This window comes from Desmodus rotundus, chromosome 13, assembly GCF_022682495.2.
Source record: "Desmodus rotundus isolate HL8 chromosome 13, HLdesRot8A.1, whole genome shotgun sequence".
NCBI classification, from domain to species: domain Eukaryota; kingdom Metazoa; phylum Chordata; class Mammalia; order Chiroptera; family Phyllostomidae; genus Desmodus; species Desmodus rotundus.
Window position 1 is genome coordinate 24635620 of NC_071399.1, and position 12806 is coordinate 24648425.

At 44.9% G+C, this 12806-nt stretch overlaps 1 protein-coding gene across 3 annotated transcripts in view; it reads right to left on the reverse strand.

Moving 5' to 3' along the window:
* Window positions 1-4765, reverse strand: part of ZMAT4 (zinc finger matrin-type 4) — a 313290-nt gene extending 308525 nt beyond the window's left edge. Inside the window, exon 1 of one of the 3 annotated variants that reach the window (XM_053916825.2) lies at window positions 4561-4765. The gene's annotated coding sequence lies outside the window, so the exon portion shown is untranslated. The remainder of the gene's footprint in view (window positions 1-4560) is intronic. The other 2 variants (XM_053916823.2, XM_024578855.4) reach the window with 2 other exon arrangements.
* Between the last annotated feature and the right edge of the window lie 8041 nt (window positions 4766-12806).

Below are 12806 nucleotides of genomic sequence, written 5' to 3' on the forward strand. Positions count from 1 at the left end.
TGAAGGCGAGGGTTCAGAGAAATAAAAAAGGACCTTCATTGGAAAGGGAAGAATCCCAGGACTAGACAGCCCCTGCCGCTCACCCCCTCCTAGCCCTCTGCCTCCTCTTCCAGCTGAATCTCCTGCCTATCCATTTCCTAAAGATCATCCCAGAGGCTCCACAACCTTCCTTTTTAACAACTCTTGCTGATGGAAAATTCTTCCTCATACCTAATCTAAGTCCATCTGCTGCAATTTCTGTCTATTTTCTCTCGTTCAATCCTTACTGGAGATGGAGAACAGCTGGTCGCCATCCTCCATATAACATCCCCTCCTAAACCAGAATCAGTTATTACATCACCCCGCAGCCTGTTTTTCTGCTGGTATAACATCCACCATTCCTTCTGACCTGCCTCCATGGATGCTTCTAGCTCAGCAAGCATCACTGAGCGCCGTGGCCTGCATGGGAGGATGCTCAGCGAGCTCCAACTCCCTCTGGAGCTGTAGCATCCCCAGTAGGACTTGAGCAACAAAATCCAGAGAGAAGGTCAGACAGAGCAGAAAGGGCTCAATTAGTCCGAGCCCCTGGCTTTACATATGAGGGAACTGAAAGACAGAGCAAGGAACTACAGCAACCAAGGTCAAATCTGAGAGACCATGCTCCAGGAGTTGGACCCCAAATATTGCCACCACAATGCAATGAGAGGCTGCAGCACATTCTTGCCGTGGGGAGAGCAGGACCAGCCCAAACTGAAAAGCACAGGGCCACGGCTGCTCAGACACTTCCTATCCCAACTGTCTTTCCCACCTCACGAGCAGATGTCTGAAACTTCACTACAAGCGTCTTTGATATCTACTAAGAACTCATCATGTACCTCTGTTAGTGGCAACAGTGCTAACTGTTCACACCTTAGTATGAATAAGTAGATTTTATTCTTTCCAACCCTTGATAGAAAAATTTAGGGGTGAGAAGAGAATAAAGGACAAAGAAACTGGGAAAATTACAGACAAATTTCACTGCCTGCTAATGTTTTCAAGGTCAGTCCTGTGCATGGGGGCTAAGAGTGGGCAGGACAGTGGAGCAGTGAAGGCTTTGCCTGGTGGGAAATTCTTGCATCTGACAGCCCTTTGCTTAGAAACATCTCCCCTGCCTGTGTTGCGGAGGGGAGTTGCACCACCCCAGGTGTTCGCGTGAGGTCTGTGTGGAACTGAACATGGTGCAAGAATTACCTCATTGCTCCCACAGGGCCCTCCCAATGAGCATCCCAGAATTCCTGACCCGCCCCCCCCGTGGTTAACTGTTTCAGATATGAGGTGAGCAGGGTGTCTAAACTAAATCGCAACCTCTAGGGTACCTGTAAGTGACAGGAAGAAAGAGCCAGAAGAGAAGGAAGAAAGGGAGATATATTTGAGATTAAGTATGATTGTTCAGGTTACCGGCTTCCATAGCTCCCAAGTGGGGAGGGAGGAAGACGTAAGGAAAAGTGAATCAGGTGAACTATTTACTAATACTTTTGGCTATGAAATTTTCCTCAGTGAAGAATGAAGGGGAAAAATAACAGAGCTTATGACATCTCAGAGCTTATATTTCAAAACAGCCTTCACCCCATCTTGAATAAACAGAAGCTCCATGTTCCAGCCTCTTTGCCTTTCCAGGGCGCACCAGACTACTTCAAACCTACAGGCTTACACGCCCTTCCCCAGGATAACCAGGGAGTCCACCCATCCACCGGAGAAAAAGAAGACATGTCAACCACGTTTACAAAAACACCTAACACGATAAATGTGCTTATTCCATTTCTCCCAAGCCACAAAATTAAATTTTAAAATAGAAGTCTAAAAGGCTCTTTTCTGATAAAAATCCTAATACGTTTTCAGTCCCATTTTAGGGGACAGTTTTCTTTAACAGCAGTATCAGCACAAAATGACAAGATCAAAGCAGGGTGGCAAAGAGATTATTTACTGATGTGTTTATGATGAAGGACATGACAGGAAGGAGATGAGATGGAAGGGGTGGGGGGTGCAGAGCAAGGAAGGGACTTTTACTTGCCAGGTAAATCACCCAGGACTTGCGAAAACAGAAAGAGGCAACCCCTTCAGAGCACAGTGGTTAAATGAGAGAAATCCTAGTTGGCCAGTTGGTAAGAGGAGAAAATGCTAGGTCTACGGATGACGCCTCTCCAGGTTCCTGGCTAAAGCGACCAGGTCTGATGAAATAAAGACTAACAAATGTAACTTCCTGAGCACTAATTGGGCCCCATGTACACAAGCAGGTGCTCGCTTCACAGCAACTAATCAGCCTAACACCAGCCCCAGAGATTAAATTCTCCAAACTGGATCACGCAGAGGGGCTGGATCCTGGTGTCATGCCCCACCATGCAAGGTGAGGTTGCAATGATAGTATTTTGCATTTTGTCAATTATTCTTCAGCTCCTAATATGCTTTTTTTAGTCTGAAGTCGTTATTTTAATGATCTCTGTTCCAAATGGGGAACTAAAGGGAAGAGAAATGAGGAGGAGGGAGAGGGAGACAAAGCAAGTGCTCCAGCGTGTCCCACTTGTACTTCAAGGCTCCCTCCTCCCTGCCCCCAGCCTGCCTTTTTCCTCTCTGTATGAGTCACCATTCAGAAGCAGCTTCAAAAATCTTACTTTTAATGTCCTCTATCACAACAGAAACCTAGCAGATCAGCATCCACGAAAGGGACCCCAATTTCATTACCTGTTCCTGGTTCTAAACACCCTCTCAAACTCAAAAGTATTTTCTAGTTCTATCCCTGTCTTCATGAAAGCCAAGGGGTCCCCTGTCAAAATCCCCCACCTGCTGGGTGCAGCCTGTCCTAGGCTCCCTGGGCATTCTGTGCCCTAGACAGACCACAGAGGAGGAGGTTCGGGGCCAGTTATAATAGGCGGCCAACAAAGGCCCAGAGTCTACTCCTGGCTCCTGAACACAAAGCGTTATAATTTGTGGGACTGCAAGTTTGTTTTGTTTACTGCCAGACATGTGCAGAAGAGAAAGCTGACTGTATCTTGACAAAAAAAAAAATAGTCAGGCAGCTGTTTTTTTAATCATCGTGGGTAGAGCTTCAACAATAACAACTCCCACCCAAGATAGCTGCCTAAATGAGGTGGAGGAAAACTTGTTGTAGAGGTTAAAGAAAATGGAAGTTAAAAAGTGAAAGTGATGTGTGTAGCCAGAGAATGGAGGCTGTCACCTGCACCCAACGGAAAAGGGTGACACCAGCAAAGGTGTTGCTGGAGGATCCCTCCCAGAAAGTTCACTTCCTTCCAGGACTGGGGGTCGAATTCCCCAGCTTCAGGTCTAGGATAGAAAGCAGAGTCAGAAAGTTCACCTGAATTCCCCAAAACCTTAGGGACTTGTAAGATCGACCCCAGACTGGGAGCTCCTGAGTACCAGCAGGTCAGAGGGCATCCCTGAGGGAGTGATGTGGGGCATTCAAATAGGAAGTTCAATCAAGACCAAGCACATCACCTTCTCCCCCATGGGTACCCTGCTTCCTAGGAGGCCCACCTCCAGGAAAGGAGTTTCCCCCAGGTCCAAAAGTGGGTCTGAGAGCAAGCGAGGCCTGCTGGTCCCACAGTTATAGTGCACTAGGGGGCTACCGGGCTGAACCAGCTGCCTGCCTTGAAGAGCTTTTCTACTGGAAGAGTAGTCATCAGAAGCAGTGTCGTCGGTGGCTCCAGCAACTTGTGGGCCACAAAGGTACCACACCTGTGCACCTAAACAGAGCCAGCCCCCAGGAACCTGCCCCTCCCACCAGCCTCCGCCTCCCAGAGCGGCTGCATACTTACCACAGAATAATAGCCCTTCTCTGATAAGGGTAGAAACACAAGATAAAATTTAGCTCCGTCCCCTTCATTTCAGTACACACCGAACCTGGAAAGTCGTCCAGAGTTTTCGGGAGCTAATCAATTAACAAATTTCTTTTCCTCTGAGAACTGTTTTGTTAGCCTCTCGCCAAGGTGTGTGACGCGCAGATGCCCACCGGGCCAAACAGGATGCCCACACCCCAGGAAATGTCCCCTTCCACCAAATGAAATGAACTGAGACACAGTGGGCAAGGAGTAAGAGGTAGGAAAGAGACAGAAGTTTGAGAAGGACTCAAGTTGAAGGTCACAACAGTTGGGAGAAGGCAGGTGAAGGTAATGGAAAGCGGGCAGACCTTACGGCGGAAAACCCAGCCAACCAATCACGTTTCTCAGAATCAGCCTCCCAATGATGGGTCCACCAGGAAGCAGCACACTCAGAGGTCCAACTCCCTTTCACCCAACTAACCTGAATCTACATCCCAACCCTGTAGGCACCCTAGCCCAAGACCAGACCTATTTCCACAGACGTGAGCGCAGCTAATTGAGAGAGTAGTAAACAAACCCAGTTAAGGCAGCGCAGAAGTTTTCCAAATTGTCGGGTTGTTTTCCTCCCAACAAAAGACGGTGATTTCCCACCTTTGCCACATTTCCTCCCCTAAACTTTTCTTTCTGCATTCCCTCTACATATGCTAAACTGCGAGCCACGGAGCATGGAAGCGCGGGAGCAGCACCCCGGGGACGCAGGCAAGAGTACCTTTTCCGCGGAGCAGAGGGGCTGGTGCCCAGAGGCTCGCTGCCCTGCCGAGCCTTGGAAGGATGCTGCCGGGATGAAGCACGCTGAGGATTACGCGTTCCTGTTTCTGCGACCAGACCTTTCAGCAGCTCCGACCAACTGTGCTAGCGATGCACTTAGCAATTATCTGCTGGCGCCGACGCCCCGCCCTCTGCTCTTGCGATTGGCTCTCCAGTCCCGGGCAGGACTGCATTGGTTTCAACCGACCTCACTCATTGCTTTGGCTCCTACTATTATCTAAGCCATCAAAGGGAATAATTCCATGTTTCATTGACAACCTGTAAGGTTGTCCTCCGGCCGGTGAGGGGGCAGGACTGGGAGTCCAGTGGAGGAAGGACGAGAGTAGGAAAAGTGGAGGGTGGGGGAGAGGCAGAGCTGGAGAACGGGTGGGGAGAGGGAGAGAGAGAGGGAGGGAGGGAGAGAGAGAGAGAGAGAAAGAGAGAGAGAGAGAGAGAGGGAGCTATCAAGCAATCAGATTCTTGCTCCAGCATTTTAACTTCCACAAAACAGAGTCCATAGCAACAATTTTCTGGCCTTATTTCCCCCCCAACTGGTGCATGTTCCTGAGGGCACAGAGAAATATAACGGCGGGGCTTTGCCTGTGTCAGACTAGCTCTGGGAAGCAAAGCAAGGTAAGAGCTGAAGGAATATAGGGGTATTGTTCCTGGGGCCACCCTGGAGGGCATGTGAAGGTCATTTTAGATTATTTGGGGGGACATATTATGCATCATCCCTGGAGTTTATCCATCCATTCCTCCTTTCATGCTCCACCTAAGCCCCCAACCTGCAAAGACAGTTTCCCTTTGCAGCCTATTCAGAGTCTGAGAAGAGCTGTTCTTAAAGCCAATGAAAGTCTGGAAGCCCTCACCGTTCTCACTGGGAGGCCCAGAGAGACAGGCATTCCAGAGCTAACCATTCTGCTCAGAACCTCACTTTCGCTTGTTCTGACCAAGCTTCAATAAATTGCTTAGACCTACATCAGCAGCCAAACCAAGGGAACAGAGACAGAACCCATCAAAGGGTGGGAACAGCTTAAATGCTTTGCCTTGTTCACCAGAGAATCAGAAAACATAAGTTTTGACATTTTCCCCCTTAATGTATTTTTTTATGATATGAAAAGGATGTTATTTGGTAGCTGAATTTTTTTAGAGAAAAAAAAATTTTTAAGGGGTCTTTTAACAAAAGCTCTTAGAATATCAAGTTTCAGATAAGTTAGACTAAACTAATCTGTCGCCCTTCTCCTACTGGGACCCTCTTTCATATCTTTGAGGCCAAGCTACGGTTCCAGGCCCTCCCCCGTGGCCTTGCACAACTGCAATCGTTGTCAGCGTTGCATCCTTGGAAACCAATGGCATGTTCCCTCTGCCGTGTCCAGTGAGCTTCTGCTTCATGCATCCCTGTCTGGCTTCCTTGAATACATTGCAAGTGCTGTAAGGACGGGACCAGTATCATGAATGTCTTTATACCTCCACCGACAGCTCTGAGCACTCAAAAAGTGGGCTAATAAAACCCAGTTCAAAGCATGAAGTGTGCAGAGCTCTGAGCCCCACGGAATTATCATTCTGCTCTGATAGCTCATCCAGCTGGGCAGTGTAGAGAGGGGGCCCACCCTAAAGTCCAGGAGGTGAAAATTCAGGACTAAGCATTGTGACTGCTGCCGCTAGGAAGTTCCTCCAGGCTCCTGGTGCCTTGTTCTCGCTAGAAAATGAAGCGGCTCTTCACTCAGTGCTGTCTTTCTCCCTCAAGTATCCTGAAGGAAATAAGACATGCAAGATGCACATTTTATTTCTGAGGTGTATACCTGCAAAAAAATGAGGTAATTTCCATAATGGCTTTCCAAACATCAACATGGCCAAATGAAGAAGGACCACATATTAGGAATCAAAAAACTAAGACAAAGGATGTAGCAAAATATTTGTTTCTATTTCATTCATTTGTCTAGGTAAAATTCTTACAAAGGTATAATGGCAAAATTAAACTCAGCTATTCATTTAAAACTGACACTGTCTCAGAAAATCTGGCATGTTCAGTCATGGTGTAAAAACCATAAATAACACTTTCAGAAGTTAAGCAGTGAGATTTCCACTTCCAAAAGAAAGCGGGCTTTAGGCTTGGGCCTTCACACTCTCCCTCTGACCCCCTCTCCCCTCCAAAAAATAAGAGAATTAAACTAAATTATAAGGATGTTCTTTAACACCTATCAAAGGTTCAGTTGTCCTCAAAGAAAAAGGAAGACGTTTCAAGTGATTTTCTAAAATGTTTTGTCTAAAACAGCATGTTTTTTACATGTACTTTTTGCCTACTGAAGATGAGAGAGAGAGAGAGCTGCAAACAGTTGTTTGTGTCAGTGCCTTTCAAACCGCCTGGTCATAAAATATTCTCTTTGAGAGAAGGATGATCCCTGGGTGTCCCATAGATCACCTGCTTAATTCTGGGAGTTGGAGAACGCCTATTAAGTATGCAGATTCCACTGGTACTTGCACTTGTATTAAATATCAGCTCCATACAATTTAAATTCATTGGAGTATGAAATGTACCAAATTCCATTTTGTGGGCAGTACCCTGGCAAAGTAGTCCATTTCGATTTAACAGTTTCAGGGCATTAGCAGTCTGAAAGGCTTTCGGGGGTTCATGTTCCATTTCGAGTAATTAAGGAAAGAATTTTTTTGTACTAAGACACAAATTATATAGCAGCTGCTGGAATTGCCATCTTTCTTGTGGGCAACCCCTTACTACAGCAAGTTACCCTGACCTACAGTGGGAGGCGGGAGAAACCTTGTGTTTACTCTTCTGTTTATGCCATTTTCTCAGTTATCATTTATTTATGCCAGATTCTGTTCCTAAAAGGGAGAAGAGGAGAATAAATCTAGGCAATGCCAAGAAAGAAGGAAGTGTGTGAAAACAGGAGGGAAATAAAGAGGGTGACTTTCAACACTACATCTCTGCTGAGTTGAGCCATACAACACCAGCGTAGTGAAAATGGGATGTTAGCAGGGTTTCTGAAAAGCAGCACTGGATAAATGAAGAGATTTTTCAGAAAACTTCTCCCCCATTAGAGAGGCTTGGAGGAACATACACACAGCTTTCTGTTCTAGATGATGGTTGTTGTGAAACTTTATGTAACCCGATTTCTTCCCCCTCTGCCCACCCACACCACCCCCCACATCAAACCTGTGGAGCCAGTGGCATTTCGACTAAGTACAAGAGGGGATTGTGGTTGCCAAGAAGGTGTCAGTGAGCATGAGCCATTCTTCATGATTTCATTAATTACTAATGAGTCTTCAGTAGGTTGGCGTTAAAAGAAACAGGGCTTCATGGGGTTTGAACATAGTTGGGAATATTTCACTATTTAAAATGCCCTGCTAAATAAAAGCAGGTGATCCTCTTGGTTCAGATCACATTTATATTTATTAGTGAACCAAAGTTGTAAATAGCCTGAAAAGAAAAAGACAGAGACAGACAAACAGAGATTTGCAAGATTAAATTGCCCACCTTAATTCTGCTGGGCTTCAGTTAAATTATTCATAAGAAATATGGAACTGAAAGTTGTCATTAAATATTGCCCAGCAATGCACCAATTGCCAGAAGTTGGAGAACTGAATTAAGAAGGTCAGTACGCTTTCTGTGAGGCTGGCAGATCACACGTGGCATGAAGCTCCCTTCCAGACACGAATACACAGGAATTCAACTGTTGAATGGACCCACTGCCCAGCAGGACCCATGTTCCAACATAGAAGCCTTCCTGAAAGGAGTCAACAAACATATTTACAAAACCTGCCACCCACTATTTTCTCATTTAAAAATCAGAGTAATAGTTATTTCTGAGGCTATGGAGAGAACAATGTCAAATAAGCCTACAAAGGACTACACAAATGCCCTATCACCTAATATTAAGCAGCAATACCTTCCTTGGCATGGACCAATACTAACGTGACAAATAACCACTTCCCTCCACTAGTCCAGGATGTCAGGTCAGCTCTTGGAGGGGGACCAGAAGATGCTCAGGTTGAGGGGCAGAAAAGATGTCCCAGGCACAAGGTATAACTTGGAGCAATGAGGTTTCACTTTCTATTGCCTAAGGAAATGCTCAAACTGTCCCATCCATGCACACCATACTGAGGACAGTTCCTGGAGGTGTGAAGGTGTCATCCTAGTGATCTGCTACAAGCCAAAAAATTTTTAAATATGCCTACTTTATTGTTTTAACATGCCAACTTTGTATTCTACCCCAAAATATATCCATGTTTGTTTGAGCACAGGAGTTAAAGAATGATTTGCCCCAAATATCTGTGTAGCACTGAGTTTGCAGGCAGATGCTCTAAACTTATGAGTAGCTGAGGTTTGAGAAACACAAGCCTAAAGTCTCTCATCAGCCCTCTGCCTGGCTTCCAGAGTTAGGTGAAATCTGGCTCCTCCCCCCTTATCCTCATGACCGTAGTCCCATCACAGCCCTCGTGTGAGCATGCCCACTCCAGCCTGCTGACCTTCCCCTGGCTGTTCCAGTTTTCCCTCACACCCTGCCTTCTCCTGATGAGTTTGCAGCCACCCTTCAGCTTCGTCTCTCCTTCCCTCACTACGCCTGTTTGCCCGGCTGTTTCAATTTACCCTGCAGCACGCAAGTTAAAAGTTCCATTTTTGTTTGTATTTTCCTAACTGTTCCCATATGGCCATTTTCACATCTGCTACTACATGTTAAGTTTCTTTGGTAGCTTTAACAGCCCCCCCACCACATCACCCCCAAATCCACAATGATACCCATAGTAGTGAGTGCTGGACAAACCCTTAGAAATCCCAACAATGAACAGTTAGTGACAAAGTGGACAGAATGTACTTCACGCACAGCTAGAGGAAATGGACTGCTTTGACACAAAGATGGACACTTTAGGTGACAGCTAGTCCAATGTTCATCCTGACCTGTTCAAAATGTTCAGGAGAGAAGGAAATGTCCCATCTTGGTCTCTTAAGCCTTACACTGAGATCACAGTATCAATGGGAAGCAAAGAGCTAAAATCATTGCATTGGCGGCAGGACCTGCTTTTCCCTCCCCTCTGCTCCCTTATTCTTCCACCAGCAAGGAAGCCTTGATGAGGCCTGAGAGGTTACTTTTAGCATAAGAATGCATCTAAGTTACCTAGCAATGTGAAAAACATTGGCAAGAAAAGATTAATCTGTCATGAAGAAGTATTTGAAGGAAATTCTTTCTACTAAGTATATTTCCCCCCTTTGCAATAATAGAGGGGTCCTGGGGGGAATGCAGAAATAGACAAACTAAAAGGGGTTAGAACTGAAAAGAAAAATAAGGGAACTCCTGGACTCTCATTTAAGGTGGTCAACGTTACAACTGAAAGATGATGGATGAGAAAAGCAAATTAACATCTTTGCACAATCCTCTGTACTCTATGTATGCTCAGAATTGGCTAATACTAAGAGTGCTTTCTAGCTGGGAATAGACTGCACATCTTTCTAATCACTGGAGCATAACCAATGGTTTACATTATAATGCAACAGGGGTAAATAGCTGATACAGCAAGACCACGAAATTGTTAAGATGAGATTATGTTCAGTGCCTTCTCTTTAGGACAGCATCAAGTGTCTGGAAAAGGAAGCTCTTAAGAATAACTCACTGCCCGAAGGTTTACTGTATATAAGTTACCTTCCCTTTTTGTCTTAGAAGTCATCTTAACAAGCTATTTACCACAGGGTTTCAGATATAACAATGTTAAGTAGAAATTAATTATATATAATAACTGTGGGCTTTGGTTATCTAAAGGTCTAATCTGCTTTAGTCTTGGAGAAAGACTTTTGCCCCCCCACAACCCCACACCCTCAACCCTCACACCATGCTTAGGAATTCTGGAGGATCTCTCCCCAGTATCTGAACATCTTCTGGCTACTCTCCAGCAGGCAAGTGGTAGTTTCCTCTGTAAGGACTCCCAGAACACCAGCTCCTCTTGGTTTCTCTCCACCAAGACCTTTTTCTCTTTGCTGGTAGCTCTTGAGCCTTTTAACCTAGGTCCTTCACAAAAGCTCTGCACCGCTATCCCCAAAATAGAGCTGATAAAATCTCACCAGGTTCCCCCTTAGCCAACAACCCCCAACAACACAAAAATATCCTTTTTCATTCTCAATGAGAGATGCTTCTATTTTACCACCTCGTTTATTAAGGGAACCAGGCACTGTTTCTTTTGACTTCATTTTTTGATCATAAGACCATCAGGGTCTAGTTTCAACAAGGTCTCTTCACACATGTGATGAGTAGGAGATAACCGATTATTGTTGAATCCGACAGAAACCAGGGCAGAGGGCCTGGGTGTGTCCTACAGCGCACAACAGACGGGCTCACTATGAAGACCCAGTCTTGGGGTCTGGACTGGGGAACAGTGCTTGCCCTTCAGGGGGTCTTAGGAAGACCCTTTCCTCCTGTTGGAATAGTTTCAAGGCAAGCCTTCCTGAAGAAATGTTCCTTCACGTTTCCCTCTGATCTCTACACAGCATTTCCTCTGGTCCCCTCCTTTCTTTCCCTCAGGCCTCTTTCTCTCTTCTCTTGCCTTCCTTAGGACTCTGCTTTTCTTTTCAATTTCCCTGTTTTCCTTTTCAGTTTTTAATATTAGGCCCTCATGATAACTACTCCTAAAAGTGTCTTCTTCTTCTTCTTCGTCTAAGTCAACTCATACTGATCATTGAACTATTTAGCGAAAAGGAGACACAAAAATCTAATCAAATGGAAGAAATAAAATTCCACCTCTTTGCCTAGATTGCCTAGAGGGGAAAGAAGAGCAAATATGTAGTTTTGAAAAGACTTTAGGCTAAGTGTTTAGACTAAGTGTTGTAAGGGTAGTGTGACATAAAGCCATCGTATAATGGCTCTGTTGAGCATTTTGTTAAATTTTCTCAGGAGTTGTGTTGAGGAGTTATTCCCAAATAATCTCAGCAAATGACTCCTTGGTGCTAGAATTCACTAAAATCAGTCCCATTTAGAAGCATACAGCATGAACGTCTGAGGAAGTTGGAGGATCAAGCAGGGCAGGAGATGAGAAAAAAGAAAAGGATGATGGTGCCAACATTTCAGCTTAAATCTTCTTAACATCAGTTTTACAGAATGTCTGAGCAATGGAGTTTCGGGGTTTCAGAATCCAACTCTGCTTTTTAGCTATTATAGAACTGTTAAGAAGAGCTTAGGCTTCCAGAGGAAAGCTTTGAAATCAACACAAGCTCCTTAAGAGAGCCTCCACAGCCCGAGACATTGAAGGGCTGGAAAAGGATGGATATGCCAATGTTTTTATAGCAATGTCAATGCCATGATTTAGAGTGATCTTTAGTATTTTTTCAACTTTCAAGGCACTGCTAGGCTCCTATGATCTATAGCTTCTATGAAATGGTGTTCCTTTCGTGGTTCTCTCCCTTTGGTTCCATTGACGGCAGCCTTTGCGTAAGGAAATACAGTCTGTCTGCCCTTGTCACGGGTAGAGTGTAATACCCCAGTCTGCGAGCACGAATGTTGCAGATCTTTAACTGGAAGTTCTAATAAAGCTAATGATCAGTTGCAGAAGAAAGGCCAGTTGGAATTCTCCGTCTGGACTGGTTAGGAAAATATTTCCTGAGGTGACGAAGTGAATGTAGAGCTTCTCCGAGACTATGCTGGGAAAATGGTGCTGGACTCTCATCCCAATACTAAAAGTCTAAAGAGTTAGAAGGTCATAAACAAGGGTTTATCAAAGACCCTTTACCAGTAGAATATTCTAATAACCGAGAAGATCAACAAAAAGAATTTTTCTTTTTCAAGACAAAAAAGTGATGGAAGTTGAGGAATCAAAACAGCAGCTTCCTGACTTTACCAGAACACAGAGCCTGGTACACACCAGGGATCCATAATATTTGTTAAATGAATGAGTGGATGGAAGAATTGTATCACTGTCTTAAACCTCTGGTTCATTTAACATGGCCTTTCATTTCCTGGAGTAGCAAATTATATGTTTGCAGGAGGAAATAATTTATTTCCTTGACTTCACATTTAATGATTAGAGATGCCTCCTAAACATCACATCTTTGTAAGTTCCTACATACACAGTCAACTCTGTACAAAGCTACCCTCAACTCTTACAGCTTATCCCCTGCAACATCTTCACCAAATTTTGAGGAGTCCCTCACACTCCCTAAAACTAACTCTGGATGATGAGATATATGTGATTAATAAAAGAGTTTCTTAA